The sequence below is a fragment of the Miniopterus natalensis genome, chromosome 3, assembly GCF_054644295.1.
Source record: "Miniopterus natalensis isolate mMinNat1 chromosome 3, mMinNat1.hap1, whole genome shotgun sequence".
NCBI lineage: Eukaryota > Metazoa > Chordata > Mammalia > Chiroptera > Miniopteridae > Miniopterus > Miniopterus natalensis.
The window spans coordinates 74,853,229-74,872,084 of record NC_142083.1 but is presented as its reverse complement, the minus strand read 5'-3'; the positions used below and the strand labels follow the sequence as shown (position 1 = coordinate 74,872,084).

Genomic DNA, 18,856 nt, shown 5'->3' with positions numbered 1-18,856 from the left:
AGGAGCTGTTCACCAGGGTGGAAAGGTGAGATACTCCACGAAAGGGGAAGAGCACATTCAAACACCCAGAACAGTTCTTAAATCTGGGGATTCATAGATCATCTTTAAGAATTTTATGAAAGCCAAGGATTGTCCTCCTAGAAATACACCCCACCCCCCGCATGTGCACACGCACACACAACACACAATTATGCATTCTATTTTAAGGACACTCACATATCCACTAGTGTTCTATTCATGGAATTCAGATTAAGAACCCATGGATGGGGCAGTAACATACCAGGGAATATGGAGGTCTGCTGGGGTGGGAACGTGGACACATGGGGAGGACTGGTGGGTGGCGAGACTGGACAGGTAAGGGGATCAGATTATGAAGGGCTGTTGGTGCACATGGAGGATGAACTTCAGCATCTGGTCAGGAAGGGGCAGAAAGGAGGCAAATGTTCAGAGGCTGCTGCCTTTGCCCAGGTGAGTAATGTGCAGGGCAGTTGGGGTGGGGATTGAGGAGAGGAGGCCAATCAGAGAGATCAGGGTCCAGCTGAGTTGATATGAGGCACAGAGGAACCAGGTGAGTCAAGGATGAAGCCCTGGTTTCTAGCAAAGGCAACGGATGAGTTTCTGTGATGGTGGACTGGACCAATTTGTCTCACAAACTAACCCAGCTAAGCTTGTTTCCCTCCAGTGTAAAGTCTATTCATCAAAGAAAGGTGACTTATGGAAATCCCGAGTATGCTAGACACAGCTCCAAAGAGCCTCTGACTTTTAGAAGGACTCAGTATGTATTTTGCTCACATAACGCACTTGCTGAGACAACAGATCACTTTTTACACCTGAAGCATGCAAGACTCTACATGCACGAAGTTCATACTGGCTCAGGAAATGGACACTAAATTATATATTCCTTCCGTCCCCTCACAGAATTATACTCTGTTTCCAACGTTATTAAAGAGGCAAAAGGATGTGGTTTAATTACAAGGCCTCTCACCTGAGACAAGCAACAATTTGCTGAAGGCTGAGACAGGTACCTGATTAAGGAGGGAAAAACCCTGAGGAGCGGGACACAGGCTAGCTGGTCTTAGGAATCAATCCAGTGCAGAGCAAACCAGTGCGACGCAAGCATTTCCACTTCTAACAACTGTGCTCCAAAGCTGCTATTTGAAATCAGTTGTTTGGAACTTGGACACATTTTCCCCCAGTAAAATAAGGTTGTGATTTAAATGTTGGAGAAGTTTTCAGAATAATCCGCAAAGACTACTTAAATATGACAACAGTTCTCTTTATTTTAAAATTAAAATGACTTTTTCCTTCTGATTAGCAATTCATACTCATTGTATAATTAGAAAAATACCAAAAATAAAGGGAAGAAAATTAAAATTATAATTCTGCTATTCACTGGTGAAAGTCATCCTCTGTCTGATCTGTAGTTCCCTTCAATTTTTTTTCTAATTTAAAAATATACAGTTGAATGAAAGGTAGGCATGTAGGGAAACTATAGAGACAGAAGGTAGGTTAGTGGTTGTCTAGGGCTGGGAATGGAGGGTGGGGTTTGGAGGATGACAGCTAAGGGAGGCAGGGTTTCTTTGGGGGGGATGAAATGTCCTGCGATTGATTGCGATGATGGTTGCACAACATCATGAATATAGTAAAATCAATGAACTGCAGGTTGTAAGTGGGTGAATTATATGGTATGTGAATTACATCTCAATAAAGCTGCTAAAAACCTTGTGTTTGAAATCAAACCATATGTAAAATTTCATATTGTGCTTTCTTTTACTAATACATCATAAATCTTTTACAATATCTATTACAAATTTTGGAAAATGTCTTAATAGTACTATTTCAACTGTAGTTAACCACTGGGGTGGGCAAAATAGCTTTACACTTGTGAGCTATTGTAATAATCATAACCTGCATGTCTTTTCCCACACAAACAACTGTAACCCTACTTCTTCTCACCCTTGTAGATGTTTTGAGTAATAATGATTTGGAATTGCCTCTCCAGATATCTGGAACACACCCTGTGTGCTGGGTCTCTCTCTCACCTGAGCGTGTACCCATGGGAGCAAAGTATCTGCCCAGAAAGCAGATACTTTGGCTGCTCTCCATATCTCTCAACACAGAGGCCCTCACTTCTCAGGGATTCTAAGTGTACAAAGTGTGGCTACGTCTGTGGTGGACAAAGAATGGGACCTGGAAGGATCCTGAAATGCCATCTTCAATCTCCTGTCTGTGTTGTTGATGGGACATAAAGGTGGGGGCTGGTACTCTACACAGCACATTTGGGGACTGTTATGAGTTGAACTGTGCCTTGCTCAATACCTATGAATGTAATCTTATTTGGAAAAAGGTTCTTTGCAGGTGATCAAGTTAAGATGAGGTTGTTAGGGTGGGCCCTAATCCAATATGACTGTCCTTATAAAAAGGGGAAATGTAGACACACAGTCAGTCACTCACACAGGGAAAACTCTATGTGAACATGAAGGCAGTGAATGGCATTATGTGTCTACAAGCCAGGGACCACCAAAGATCACCAGAAGACCAGGGGAGAGGCTCGGAACAGATGTCCCCTCACAGTCCTAGAATGAACCAATCAGACCAACACCTTGATCTTGGCTTTCTGGTCTCCAGAACTGAGAGACATAAATGTCTACTGTTTAAGTCGCTCACTTTGTGGTACCTTGTTACAGCAGCCCTAGCAAATTGATACAGGGACCATGATTGCGAGCCCTCTTCCTGTTCCCTTTTCTACAAAGGAAAGAAAATGCAAACCCAGTCCTGAGAGATCAAGGTTGGGCCAGTGAGCTTAATTAATTCATTAAGCAACTGGACTATGAGGTTTCTTAAGAGAGGTGACGAGTACTCCATGTGGTTGAGGTTCTACTTGATGAGGTCCCTCCAGTCCCCTTATAAGATCTTCAACCCCAGAAGAATTTGTTGATTCTAGGAATATTGATACTTTCTATGCTTGTTCGCTCTTTTGACTCCTCCCCATGTCCAGGACCAGGCCTTGGAGTTTGGGTTTTGATCTGTCCTCTGCCAGCTCCCTCTTCTCTGTGACGGGCTTTCTGGTACTGCTTCCTGGGACATCTTATTTCTGTGTGTTCACTTACTTGAGTGCCCTTCGCTTGCATCTCTGTTTGCTGAAGACCTATGCATGCTTTGAGGCCCAGGGTGAGCCCCACTTCCCCCAGAATGTGTGTGCCTGGTTTCCTCCAGCTGGTAGGGTTCTGAGTTCGGAGGGAGGAAGGTGGATTCTGGAGCCAGGCAGGTCGGCAGCGCCCACCTCCCAAGACTGGGTGGTTAGATGAGCTCATTGCTTGGACAGGGGAGGGCTCCATGACAGTGACTTTGTCATGTGCAAGAGCTTTCCTCTTGGTATCCACAGCTACAGCCTGGGAAGCAGAGCCCTATCTGACTGCTTATCATTCAGTGAGTTAGGTAGAAATAAGAGTACCATCCTCATCTTCATGCCCCCCCCCCCCCACCCCTGCAGGTGCTTGGGCCCATGTGCTAGCTGCCTTTGAGATGGTGAGCCAGGGGTCATCGTGACAGCCCCTCATATGAGGGGGAAGAGGTCTGTGAATGATAAGAGGTTTGGGGTGAGGTCTTAAGGCACAGATGGTTAAAAGTAGGAACTGAAGTTAGACATTCTGGCTACTTAATCTGGAAAGACAGCCTTAGGGAGAGATTCTGTGTACCATCCCCCCTCCTTTAAAGCCATTTTGAGGAAGGGCAAAGACAGGTGGCAGGACTGGGACAGATGTGGAAAAGCTCTGACTGTGCTCAGGTACTGGCCCTGGGTAAAACCTGTTCTGCTCCAGGGATCAGCCTCCCCTCCTGCCACACCTCACAATCCAGCCACACCCGGGTTACTCCCAGTTCCCTGAATACATGAGCAATTTCCCCGCAGCCTGGAAGGCGCCTCCTTGGAATGTTCCTCTGATCCTTGAGGCTCAGCTGATCCATCTCCCTGCTGCAGCCACTCCCATCACCATATGGGATAGCTCGAGAATGGAAGATAACAATCCCTTAGGAGATCCTAAATTCCTTGAAAGCCCAAACTATGCTTTTGCCTCAACAGCCTTACTTCCCAAAGACTAGACACAGTAGGTTTTATTCACAGTAGTGTGAATAAAAATGTACCTAAATTGGTCAACAAGTGAGTAAATGGTTAACGTATCCAGTTTTAAATATTTCTGAAAATGCTTAATATGTAAAGAGTTCTTTGTTCAGTAAGCATTTCTTTCGTGTGCAGAAATGAGGACAGCCATTTGGCTGGAGCCAGTGCACTGCACACACTCGAGTATGCTCTCTGTGTGGTGAGCTATGTCCTCGCTCTAGCAAGCTTCACCCCAGGGGTTTCTACTGCAAGTTTCCAGGATCCAACATTTAGCCTTCCAGCAATATCATGTTATAATCCTGAGTTTGGTTTTTCTGTAACATCAACTAAATTAAAAATAAAGGTCTATATAAATGTTCTAAATCTCAAACAATCAATATTTGCTTACAGTGGTATGAAAACTCAGAGGCCATGTTTGGAGACCAAGTTCATGGAAATCAACTGCAAGTCCCCTGAGATTTAGAAAGGGTGAGAGTGCCCAACCATTTGGTGCCAGGAGAGTTGCACTGTGAAGTTTGGGGAGTATGTTAAATTATTGCTCCCAATCACTGTCCACCCACCCTGTAGGAGGCACTGCATATCTCTGCCCAATGCCATGTGACTTGTGGTGAAACAGCACCTTCCACATGGGTGCTTTCGGGCCCCACTGATATCATGCTTGACCGAGTGAATTGCTTTGGCCAATGGAGTATAAGTGACCGTGACGTTTGCCATGTCTGAGCTTAAGATTTAAGAGCGACTGTGTGGTTTAGCTATTGTACTTTCTCTCTTTGCTGTGAGAACTAGTATGAAGTGATAGGAGCTGCTTCTTCCACTGGGATCTAGAACGAAGACAACACATGGTGCCAGCATCAAATCAATCCATAGCCAACATGTAACATGAAAAAGGAATAATCTTCCATTGCCATAGGCCACTGAGATTGGGGTTGCTTGTTACTGTGGCATGATCTAGTAAAGGAGTCTATTTCAAATCCTAAAAGACAGTCACATCTCTAAGAAGAGAGCACAAAGTAAAAATAAAGAATAAACAGCCAAACTGGCCGGTGTGGCTCAGTGGCTGAGCATCGACCCATGAACCTGGAGGTCATGGTTCGACCCCTGGTCAGGGCATATGCCCAGGGTGCTGGCTTGATCCCTAGTAGGGGGCATGCAGGAGGCAGCTGATTGATGACTCTCTCTCATCATTGATGTTTCTCTCTCCCTCTCCCTTCCTCTCTAAAAACATATATTTTTTAAAAAGAATGAACAACCAATATCATGAGGGCCAAAGAGTTTTTGTTTGTTTTGCAGCTTGATTATTTTTGCCAGGGGTAGGGCAGGGGGGAAGATGGCATGACAAAGTAGAAAGGGCACCGGATTGGAGACCAGAAGACTGGATTTAAGACATGGCTTCACCATGCATTTTGGGATACTGAGCCAGCTATGTACCCTCTGCTTCTTTGAATTTTATTTTCTACGTCTAAGGAAAGGGAATGACAAGAATGCTTGCCTTGTAGGAACCCTGGGAGAAACACATGAGACAGAAGATATGACAATAGTATGGAACTATTCATGAGCTAGTTTTCAGTGTTGGGATAATTATTGACCCATGAAGTATTTATAAGGAGAAACATCATGCAGATATGTCTAAATTAAGCGTCAAAATTTCAGAGGGTCCATTAGAGGATAATTCAAAGCATTAGCTATTGAACAAAAGAAACTGCCATTTAAAAAAAAAGAATTTACCTGTTAAGACTCTTAAACAGCATTTACAGTGGGTTGCTACAATTTTTTAGGGGTATGCTTATGTCTCAAAATGATATTCCCTATAGAAAATCCCTCACCCACCTATAACTCAGAGAATGGATGGGTTTGAGGCTGTGGGGATGGTTATCTGAATTTTCAATAGGAGTCTCCAGTTTTCTGCAGAGGAAGGAAATGTGGGGAGAATAGGTACAAGCCTGAATTTTACCTGGAAGACGCTTTCCTTAGAACTGAAAAAAAGGACAAAGCTGTAATATTTACAGAGGTGTAAGTCCTTTCTCCTCCAGCCTTAACCACCAATCAACCAAGAAACCCTGCTTGTTTGGCCTCAGAAATCAGATTTGAGAATTAAAATCTCTTTCCCTCCTTTGATGCTTCAGCCTTAACTGAATCTCCCCATCATTTCTAGTTTGGACACTGCAGGCAAGATCCCAGTGGGTCTCTCCAACTACGGCCTCTCCTTACCACGGGGCATGATATGTCCTTCACAGTGGCCCTAGGTCATTATCCTGTGGCCACAATACCCTAATGGCTTCTCCTCACTCCCAGACTACAATCCACACCCTTAGGCTGGGACTCCAGAACCTTTCCCACATGCCCTTACTTACACTGCCCACTGACCATGCTTTTCTACTGCAAGCCTTGGTCCCCTCAACACGCCATGCCCCTCATGCCTCCAGGGCTTTACACCCTAGGTCCTCTGCCCTTCCCCCAGGCACAGGGAATCCAGTTCTCCCTTCATGAGTCAGTCTAGGGGATGCCTCCTTCGTGGTGTCCTCCAGACTTCCCCAGGCCACCTGAGCTCTTTGCAAATCCCTCTCTGCCCACTCCTCACACTGCGTGATTGATGACTCATGTCTGTGAGCTTCCTCTCCACCTCCCTGTGGTCTGTTTCCAGGCTGTGGCAGCGGAAACTTCCTCTATCTGTCCCCAGCACCCAGGTTTTAACACAGGAGGCTGCCTGAGAAGTGTCTGAACAAGGATGGATTCCAGACAGAGAAGGCTGCACAGGCCAAGGGATTCCTTGAAATTCACTGCTGAACTCTGCGGCATTGATTACTTTGGAAGATCAGAGTGAAGAAGGCTGTTTCCTATAATTAAAAGCTTTACAGAAAGCTTTTACTACCCACCAGAGTTTAGTCTAGTCTAAAAAGTGGAAAGTCATGACAGCCAAGCTCTGATCTAGTTTAGGGAACAGCAAACTGCTCTTGTCAGAACAAGAGCACCCTGGTGAGGTGGGAGAGGGAGGGGCTTCGGGATTGGAGATGAACTAGTTGGGTGATGTCATCTCTAAAGTGGAGAAAAATAAGACCTCTTCATGGGCTTTTGGTAAGTACAGTCACCCCCCCATATTCTCGGGGGACACATTCCAAGACCCCCACTGGATGTCTGAAACAGCGGATGGTACTGAACCCCATATACACCATGTGTTTTTCCTATACATACACACCTCTGATAAAGTTTAATTTATAAATTAGGCAAGTAAGATATTACCAACAATAACTAATAATAAAATAGAACAATTGTAACAATATACTGTAATAAAAATTATGTAAATGTGTTCTATTATGTAAAATACGGATTATTTGAACACAAGCACTGGGATACTGCAACAGTTGATCTGAAAACCAAGACAGCTACTAAGTGATCAACAGGCAGAGAGTCTACAGCATACAGATGCTGGACAAAGGGATGATCCACGTCCGGGGTAGGATGTCGCTCATGCTACTCAGGAGGGCACAAAATTGAAAACTTATGAATTGTTTATTTCTGGACTTTTTCATTTAATCTTTTTGGACTATGACCTCAGGTAACTGAAACCACGGAAAGTGAAACCATGGAGAAAAGGATTAAAAAGGAATGTGTGCAAAGTGCCTACTACCGGGCCTAGCACTTGGTGGGCATGGAATACCCTTGTGGCTGCTTTTCTTACTGAATGCTGTTTGTACATTGGTGACTCCGAAACCTCCCTGAGGGTGGCCTTGGTCTGTGTGCCACCACTGTTGCACACTCAGCTCACAGTGAAAGGAGGCTTTCAGTTGCACACTGGAGTACAACAAGAGGGCTGCTGCAGGCGCCCGAGCACTGCCCAGCTGGTCTAGCCCCACAGGCCACACACAGGGAGCCTTGTCACACCAGCTATGAGGCATAGATGCAGACAATGGCATGGACTTTTACAAGAGCCTTGGGATCACCAAAAACTATGAAACAGAAAGACTGGTCTCGATGCTTACCCACTGCTGTGTATTTTGAAATGGAAAAGGTTCATCTTTCCAGGGTGTTGCCTAAGCTTTGCCACGCACAGGCAGGGCAGTGCCACCCAGGGCCAAAAGCCTGGATACAACGTCGGAAAAGCAGGGTTTAATCCCAGCTCCAGCACAAACGTAGGAATAGTGCCTCAGCCCCTGAATTAACCTCTCTGTGCCTCAGTTTCTTTGTCTGCAAATTGGGGAGAATAAATCTTGGTTGTTGTGAATAGTGAAGGAGCGACCATACTGGCAGCACCACTTTTCAGATGCAGAAACTGACCAAACCACTCAGAAGCAGGCCTCTAAGCAAGGATATGAACCCCCCACCAAGGATATGGTGACATCCAGCACTGTGCATTGAGGCATGAGGCCCGAGGCTGAGCTGTCCATGGAAAGAACATGTGCTTTGAAGGAACACAGACTTGGGTTTGAATCCAGCCCTGCTTGCTGAATGACCTGAAGGCAGGTTGCTTGAACTCTTTATGCCTTAGTCTCTTCATCAGTTTGGTGAATAATTCCCTCCTTGCTAAGGTGTCATAGAAATAAACAGTGAGAACCCCGCAAATCAAGTATCTGGTACGGTACGGAGTATATAGAAACTAAGTAAACATCAGTAACCTTCCTCACAAAATCCAAATCCAGTATTCTCTTTCCTCTACACCATAAACTGTCCCTTTCTGCTATCAAACCAAGCAGAAAGCCAAAACGATTACAGTCTTGGGGGACATAAACACTTAAACAATATTTAAGATACCATGGTGGCAATGGTGCAATCAGAAACAATCCACTAGCCTATACCCTGGGAATTTACAAGCTAATGATTTAGAAATAAACACGGCCCATTAAAAGAATTTTCAAATCGATGTGCTCTGCTGGACTGGAGGCCAATAAGGATCAGTAAGAGCTGCAAGGACATGAGAGAAGAGTTTTATCTGGCTGCAGAATGCTTTCAAGAGCAAAACATGATTTGAAGAGCCACATGGAATACTAGAAGTCAAGAGAGAATGACCAAGGTCCTGTCCAAAACAGACGCGGATGCAGCCTCAGCTTCGGAGTTCTAATTTTAACTGAACACAGCCAATAAAGGGAACAGGCATATTTTCTGAAGGAAGATCACAGTAGCAGAGCCCAGTAATTCTCCGCTAAGTACACATTTACTTAACATTTGTTAAGTGCTCATCCTGCCACTGTGAGAGTTCCATGGGGAGACCAGAGAAGACCTAGTGTGGAGGGAGCCCCTCTCCCAGCACCCTGGTCACCTCTGGAGCAATGTGGAGAAAAGAGAGGTTGAAAACAGGCATGGGAGCCCACTGCTACCACCAGCTTTGTTTCTTAAAGTCACATTCCTTCATGATTTGTGACAAGCAGATGGGGTTCAGTGAGGAGGAATCATGTCCATGATATGCTCCATCACAGAGAACCGAACAGGACTTACTGGAATATCCCTACACTGCTCAAAGCAGGGAGGAACAACCCCACAGGACAGTTTTGGTTACAAAGGCAATGCAGTGTAGGCCCTGGCCGGGCAGCTCAGTTGGTTAGAGCATCGTCCCAATAAGCCAGTGTTGCAGGTCTGATCCCTGTCAGCACATACAAGAATCAACCAATGAATGCATAAATAAGTGGAACAACAAACTGATGTTTTTTCTCTCTCTCTCAAATCAATTACCAAAAAAAAAAAAAAAAAAAAGGCAATGCAGTGCAGACCTGGGTAATGACACAAAATTGCATCTTGAATATACACTGACAGAAGTATTCCTTAAGTCCCCGCTAACCCCCAGAGTTTCTAAGAAAAGAAAACTGGAGAAGTCCAGAGGACTACAGTGCCATGAAGAAGGAGTGGGGAGATGAGGATGCCAGGTCATGGAGAAAAGACCTGTGGCAGAGGACACCCTGACAACAACAGTGAAGCCAATAAAAACAGCAGAAAGTATCTCTACCTTCCTTCCCAGGTTACAAAGCCCTTTCACGTACAAAGCCCTTTCTGGCTGTCAACATATATCTAAAGGATTCTTTTGGGGAAGAAAGATTAGCTATCTTCTCTTTGCCCAGAGTGCAAACCCAGAATCAACAGGTAGAAGCCACAGGAAGGCAGATCACAGCTTCAAAGCAGGAAAATCTCTGCAAACAGCAGAGTACTTTAGAGGTGGGACGCGTTGTCTGCCTGTCTTACTAGTGTGATCATTCCTTCACTTGGTCAATAAAATCATTTGAGGAGTGGCTAAAATGTGCCTGGCAGTATGCCATCCTATCCCCTGGGGCCAGAGCCTCCCACTTCTACTCCCAGAAGGCCTCAGAATGGGTGGTGCTGCACCCCACCCCTACACAGGTAAACCACAGATGATGAATGCCTACCTAAGATTTTTAAAATACTATTTTTGTGAACAGATAATATATGTAAATGGAAAAATGTAAAGGTATAAAAACACATACAGCACGCAGCAAAGTTGCTTAATAGAAGATCAACATACAAATATCAATTGTCTCTCTATATACACCATCTGAAAGTGAAATTAAGAAATGCTCATAGATTGGAAGACTTAATATTGTTAAGATGGCAAAAGTCCCAAATCGATCTATGGATTCAATGTAATGCCTATCCAAATTCCAGCTGGGCTTCACTGCAGAAATTACTAAGCTCATCCTAAGATTCATATGGAAATGCAAAGGATCCAAAATAGCCAAAACAAACTTCAAAAAGAAAAACAAAATTGAGGACTCACACTTAACAGTCTCAAGACTTAGTACAAAGCTACAGTCACCAAACTGTGGCACTAACATAAGGACAGACATATAGATCAATGGAACAGAGTCCAGAAATAAACCCTCACATTATAGTTAACTGATTTCTGATGAGGCTAAAAACACAATTCAAAGGGGGAAAGAACAGTGTTTCAACAGATGATGCTGGGATAACTGGTTATCCACATGCAAAAGGACATGGTTGGAACCCTACCTCATACATATATAAAAATTAACTCAAAATGAATCAAAGACCAAAATGTAAGAGCTAAAACTACAAAATTCTTAAAAGGGGGCACAGGTGTGAACCTTCATGACACCAAAAGCACAAACAACAGAAGTAAAATAGATAAATTGGATTTCATCAAATTTAAAACTTTTGTGCTGCACCATCGAGAAAATGAAAAAGACAACCCACAGAATGGAAGAAAATTTTTGCAAATCATATATCTGATAAGGGATTAGTATCCAGAATACATAAAGATCTCTTGCAACTCAACAATAAAAAGACAAAATAACTAAGTTAAAAATGGACAAAGAATCTGAACACACATTTCTCCAAAGAAGACATACAAATGGCCAATAAGCATATAAAAATGAAAACATGTATCTATGCATAAAATTGTACATGAATGTTCACAGCAGCATTATTCATATTAGTCAAAGGTGGCAAAAACCCGAACGGCCATCAACTTATAATGAATAAATGTGGCATATCTATACAGTGGATTGTTTTTCAGCCATAAAAAGGAATGAAGTACTGATACATGCTACAACATCAGTAAGTCTTGAAAACAATATGCTAAGTGAAAGAAATCACTCACAAAAGACCACAGATTTTATTATTTCATTTATATGAAGTGTCGAGAATGATCAAATCTATAGAGATGGAAAGTAAGTAAATTAGTGGTTGCCAGGGGTTGGGGTGAATGGGGAGTGATTGCTAATAGGTTTTCTTTCTGAGGCGATAAAAGCGTTCTGGAATTAGATAGTGGTGATGGTTGTGCAACTTTGTGAATATACTAAAAACTATTTAATTGTAAAAAGAAAATAAAAATATCCGATCCCCAAAAGTATAAGTATACAGTGAAATATAGGTCTCCTTCCTATCCGCGTCCACCTGCCACCCAGCTGCCTGGCCTACAGGCAAAAATTCTCTTGTGTATCTTTCCAGAAATATTTTATGCACTTGTAAGCATCTGTGTATACATGCTTCCTTTCTTAAAAACACACACAAATGGCAGAATATTATAGATACTGTTCTGCATGTTGTGTTGTGCACACTTAAGGGAGTTTTAAAGACGACAGATAAGCTTCCTTTGTGGTGGGAGGGGGTGAGACTTTAGGGGCAAGGGGAGTCTGAGCAAAGACAGAGACATGGAGAAACAGAACGGCCTGTTCAGAGAAGTGCAGGATCTACTGTGCTTGGAGCAGAGGAGCTGAGCTGGAAACAAGAGGCTGAAGAGCAGGCAGAGGCCAGATGGCTAAGCCAGGGGGTGGGCAGCTTTACACGGAAAGGTATTGGGAGTCCCTGAGAATGGCAGTTAGCAGGTGACATGAAATGATTACAATGGATGGGAAGGCAACTCCATGGGAGGCTGGGAGATGGTGAAAGGGTGGCAGTGACAGGAAAGGAAAGATATGCAGAAATCCACAGGAGGCTGGGAGATGGTGAAAAGGTGGCAATGACAGGAAAGGAAAGAGATGCAGAAATCTGTGTCAGGAAGGAGTGAGTCAATCCAAGTAAGATGAGGAAAGCAGAATTCAAAGGATTTGAAAGCAGACAAGTTCTGGCCAGGGTGACTGGGGCTGGTTACCTCCCTTGAAACAGGGAATGCAGAAGTGAGTATGATTGGGGGTAGGTGAAAGTTTTAAGTTTGTGAGAGGCCCAAAGGGGGAACCCCAGGGGAGCCTGAAGTTGGAAGAGAGACCCAGGCTTGAGACAAAGGTTTGGAACTATCAGCCTCCAAGTGGTCCAGATGAGGCTATGGAGGGAACATGGATGGAGAAGTTGCAGCGAGAGCCCCAGAAGGCAGGGCTGATTCCTGGGGAAGCACTAGTATTTAAGAGGTGGAACTAGAACTACCATTTATCTAGCACTGCTCTATAGCATGACCTTTAAATATATATATATAATGTCTTTACTCTGCAGGGCAGATTTTTTATTACAAGGACAAGGCAAAGAGAAGCTAAAATGACTCATTTAAGGTCACATTGGTAAATGATGATGTCAGGTTTCAAATCTAGAACTGCCTGGTTTCAAAAACTGTGATTTGTCTTTTGGTTTTCTGTTACTCTAAGCTGCCTCCCCAGGAAGGGGCAGGAGGGGGAACACTGGAGAGAGGCTGAGAGAGAGTAAATGAAGAAGGAACAGTATGTGCCCCGGAGTCTGCTTCCACACCCCACAGGTGCTGGGCCCAACATGAATGCTAGAAAGTGCTCCCAGGTGTGCTCCACATGCCCAGCGTGCCACCACAGGGCTGAGGCACTGGTCTGCTGCTTTTCAAGAGAACACATGTTCAGTTTGCCGGGGAGGATGCCAGGCCCTGTGTCTCCGGGTAAAACTTGCTCTCCCAAGTCCCCAAACACCAATGGTTGAGGGGCTGTGGGGACAGGATGGACTCTGAACCAGGAGCTGGAGGAGCTCATTGAGGAGCACAGCTCTGTCCCAGGTAGGTCCCCAGGCTCCCTCCCCAAACAGCCCTAGAAACGGGTCTCTTTCCTTTTCATGCTCTTACTGTAATCTGGCATGTTTCTCTGTTCTTGTTACGCTGAGAAGAAAGTGTAATCTCACAGATCTCCCTCCTCCTTCTCCTACTTCTGAAGCAATTTCAAGATACTTCTCAAGCTTTCAGGCTTTAGAGTCAGACATTGGAGTTCAAGTCTCAGCTCTTAAGGCTGATGAGCTGTGTGGCTTTGGGCAAGTTACTTGATTTCTCTGAGCCCATTTTTTCCTTTCTACAGAAGTGATCATAAAAGCTCTCAGGGCTGAGCTGCTGTGCAGAGTAAATGAGATAACATATGTGAAGCTTCTGGCACACAGCTGGAGGTGACAAGACAGTCTCCTTCATCTCCCCAAGGGCTCCATTCAGAGTCTGCCATGTTTCACAGGAACATGCTCTCCAGTGTAGTCTCCATTTCCTACTAGAGGGCTTGGACCTACCCCCAGTCCTGCCACTTGGGGTCCTCACAGGTGGCCTGGGAGAGGGGACAAGGGACAAGGCCAAGAAGCAGCCCCGAGCAGTGGCAGAAAAAGAGGGCCAAGTCTGTTTCTACTAATTTTAGAGAGAGAGGAAAAGAGAGAGAAAAATACTGATGCGATGCCTCCCACACATGCCCTGACCGGGGATCGAGTGAACCCGCAACCTAGGTATGTGCCCTGACTGGGAATCAAACCCTCCACTTTTTGGTGTACGGGATGATGCTCCAACCAACTGAGCCACACTAGGCAGGGCTGAATTTTCCTTCTTAAATTAAGAGTGGCCATGTCCCTTGCCATGGAGGTGAGTAGAATAAGTCCAAACACCTGGGTTCCAACCCATGTCCCTGCTCGAGGCTCGTCTGTGCAGGTGGCTAACAAGTGTGTCACTGAAACTTACTGGGGGGTGGGCTCCTTCAGTCTGGGAACACTTGTTGGAGGTGCTGAGTATGTAGAGGCAAGAGGGTGGCATTTGGCTAGACATAATGAGGCTCAAGGGAGCCAAGAGCCTAGAACTCAGGGGCCATAGACCTCACCTCCAGAAACCCACTCTGCTCTTCAAACTCATGACTACCCTACCCTCCTACCTGTCACTCTGGTTGGTGATAAATGTCTCCAGCACAGGATGGTGGGGAAGGCTGCATAAAATCATAGACATGGTGATTTTTAGATGTAAAATGCTGTGCAAATAATATTAGCAAAGAGAGCAGGGGTGCAGTCTGAAACAGATTGGGGGAGAGGTGGAACGTGGATTATCCACATGCAAGCAACAAAATTTCTCTGGGTTTTCAGCTATCATCAGTGTCCCTATGCTCCCTCCCCAGAGTCACACACATACGTTCACAAGCCGCCTTTTGACCATCTGGTCCTTGGTGTCAGTTTCATTTAAGGAATTACTGCATTAAATTGACGGAACATTAGTAAAACCTAATTAACATTCAGATTAGGTTTTTCTAAGGGAAGAGGGATCTGCAGAAAATAAAATACCCTAGTAATTTAAATTCCACAATATTCAAGTAAATACTATGTGACTGAACATTACAAGTTGAATAATTTTAGCCTAGGAAAAAAAATTATTAGAGTCAGTCTATTACAAATACTACTTCTAATCCTCATTCAGATCTATTTCCCCCCAAACCATCATATTTATCATAAAAGGAAACAGAGGCACTGAGACGTCAGCTGACTTGGTGAAGGTCAAGAGCACTGACTTGAGGCAAGTAAGGTCTCAAACCTAGGTCTTCTAAGTCTAGGTCCAGTGCTCTTACCTTCATATCACAACTGCCTCCTGGTATCACATGATTCCCTGAATGGGGCTGGGAGTGTAAGCAGACAGAACAGAGACTTTTTTATTGATAGAGAATGCTTGTAATTTATACACCAGGGTTTTAATTCTCCATCTATCCATTCACTGCCCCCAATCGATCCTTCCACCTGCCCAACCAACCCATCCATCCATCCTTTATCAAAGGCCTGCTTTGTGCAACATGAGTATACAGATCCTACTCTACGTTAAACTCCATGAAAGCAGTGTCCAAATTACTCACTACCAATGCCAGGGTCTAGTTCAGGTCTAGCTTGGCACACAGATGTTCAGTAAATACTGAATGAAATAATGAACACGTAAACCTTGTCCTCCAGAAGCTTATGGTCTGGAAGGGCAGACTGACATGAACAGAGGGCATAATCAGGGTGACCAGGGTCATCACAGCACAGCTGTGAACAGAGCAGTGGAGCAGACAAGGAGGGAATGGTGGCCCGTGCTGAGGGGACTCCCAATCAGCTGGACACAAGATCACTTTGGTGGCTACATCAGCATGGGTTCCCTGACACAGGACCCATTTCCTAAGCTGTCAAGGAGCAATGGGCAAGTCCTAGGGCTCCCTCTGGGCACTGGTACCAGTTTCATCATCATGTGGGACCTCAAACTCCTTACTTGTGACCCTCTAGTCTTTAAAGCCTCAGGTCAACTCTGAAAACATATCATTTACTAATTTATTCTAGAGCTCTTTGAGCTCCCTTTTCTCCATTTCAACTCAGTTCATTTCGATTCAACAAACACTTCCCAGGCACTGGCTGTGTAGCAGACACTGGGACACCAGAACCCTCTGGGCCCTTCCTCGGGAGCAGGGTCTGCTGCTGAATCCCCAGGAGCCTGTGTTCAGCAGTGCCTGGCACGGATCCTCCAGCAGAGGCAAATGAAAGCTGAGGAGGGCCCACCACACGTGGGCACACACCGTAAACATCCAAGAACTCCAGCGATGGTTACTGAGAGGATGTTAAAAACCATTATCTACTGAAAATATTAGATTTGCTCTGGATTGTTCATTACATACAATGGCTTAATAGGACTTTTATTGAATAGCTGCAGAGCTCTGGGCCGAAATCAATTTGCCGTACACTCGGAATTTTGATGTATGCTGTTGACTTCCACAACACGAAGCAATTTGTAATAGCTTTGGCGCTCTGTTGTTTTCAAAGCTCCTGCTACATCACAAGCATTTATTTCTGACCACAAAATTACATTTATTCAACAGAAAGCAGCTCTGGGTCTTTAAGAGGTTAACTTCTGGAGTGCTTGGCTGCTCTCCAGCCCGTCGGAGGAGCAGCGCTGGCGCGGTGGCACCGGCGGTGGCGGCAGCGCCGGGCGGGCGGCCGTGATTAATAGACTGCTGAGTGCGCCCCTTTCCACATGCACGCGGCTCGCTCCCCTGCTTCCATAGATCATGGGCTTAGCCTCAACATATCTGACTGAAATTGAATTTGGCTTCTCTCTCAACCGTTCATTTCCTATGTTATGCAAGGTTATATCCTTTTCTGCATGAGCAGAACCAAACCAGCTGCAGCTTTGGAGAAGAAAATGTGTTTTCAATTAGGAAGCTGGCCTGAATATTGAACCACAGTCCTACTGCTCCCCTAATTGAGCCATCATGGAGCAAGCCTCCAGACAGACACTGTATCGCCAGGCCTTCCGATTTTCCTTTAAGATAATTAAAACACACCATCACCACCACAACCGCCACAGCTGCCACACTGTCACCCCAACTATCACACATGAAAAGGCCTGAGAGTCTGACGATGGCTGTGTTGGGTGAGAAGGAAAGAAGTCCCAGCCAAGAAAGGGGTCAGGACAACAGGCTATGCTGGGGTCCTCGTGCAGCCTCCTCCATCCTCCGGCCAGAGCCTGTCAGTGTCCTCAGGGCCTGGTTCACTCTGTGCTTGCCTGTGAGGGACACTGGGTCCCAAAATTGCAGATACTTTTGATACCCCCAGCAGGGGAACCGGCCTTACATTGCTTGTGGGTCACTAGGAACCTAGGGCTGAGCCTTGCTCGTAGCACTCACTGAGTACTTACTGATGAAGGAGGAGAGAGGGAGAGCAATTCAGCTGAGAACACCTAAACACCTTGGAAGGAAGAAAGTGAAATGAAGTCTAAGAGATAATGCAGACCCTCGGAACGAAACTAAAAACAGGCTGAGATGGTGAGGAAAAGGAACGAGGGAGGTAGACTTTCAGTTAGGTCTTACAGGATGGAAATGATTCTTACAGGTGAGGAAGAGCAAAAGGTTATAATAACGGAGGCTGTGGCTTTAGGAAAAGGTCAGAGGCAGGAAACCACAAGGAATGTTCAGGGTACTGTAAACAGACCAGCCTGGTGGGAGCCAGGGATTTGAAACCTGGAAATACATTTTAACTAAATTGCAGAGCTCCTTACCTAGGGTGGGCACAGAATCACAGAACCTGACATAGAGGACCTGCCCTTGGAGGGAGCCTAGCCCAGTGGTTCCTACAATCAGTTACCAATGAGAATCAGGGTGGACTTTGTAAAGTTCGATTTTTAAGTCCCACCCCAGGCCTGATGAATCAGAATCTCGGGGGGGGGGGGGGGGGGGGGGTTGTGCACTAGGAGCTAATTTTCTGGAAACATGGTTGATTCTTATGCAGTAAGTTGGTCCATCTGAGTACCAGCTCTAGTAACTGTCAATCTGGTCCAATCTTCTCTAATACCACCCTGCCCATGACACTTAATGCAGTACTTGCTAAGTACAGGCATGATGGGGCCATACATGTGTGTACATGCATGTGTAGGTGAACACACACAGTTCCTACCCTCTAGATTTCAGAAGCATAAGGCTTAGTATAGGGCAAGTTAAACTGTGTTCCAATAACTAAAATATAAGGCAGAAGAATGTCTTCAGGCTCAAAATCAAAAAAGAGGTACAAAAGGAACTCTACTAGAGATTAGAAGGGGAACAGTTTGTTTCTGGTGGGTATTTGGGGATGACCTAGAGGGTACAGCATTTGGGTTGGGCCTTGAAAAAGAATAGACCATATTGAAAAAGAGCAGACCATATCCCTGGCAGGTGGTCTTCTGGGCCTTGTTTGACCACTCCCAGTAACAGGAAACTCACTACCTTAGATGGCAGCTCATTCCATTTTTAAAAATATATTTTTACTGATTTTAGAGAGAGAGGAAGGGAGAGGGAGAGACAGAGAGAAACATCAATCAGTCACCTGCCGTACATGCCCCAACTGGGAATCGAACTAGCCACCTTTAGGTACACAGGACGATGCTTAACCAGCTAAGCCATTCTGGCCAGGATCATTCTATTTTTGAACTGCTCTAATTGCTTCTGTCTGCTGATGGCAGTCAACCCAAGTATTAGTCCGCAGGCTCATACTGGGCTTTAGAGCTATGGGGCTCCCTGCCAAGTGTCTTGCTCGCCCACTCATTGTATAGATGAGCAAAGTCAGGCAGAAAGAGGTCTGAGAGCTGAGGCCCCTGAGGTCACAGAAGAGTGA

The 18,856-nt window shown here is 45.1% G+C and overlaps 1 protein-coding gene across 5 annotated transcripts in view; it reads right to left on the bottom strand.

Annotated features, from left to right (window-relative positions):
* Positions 1-18,856, bottom strand: part of CUX1 (cut like homeobox 1) — a 336,917-nt gene that overhangs the window by 150,980 nt on the left and 167,081 nt on the right. The window lies entirely within an intron of this gene.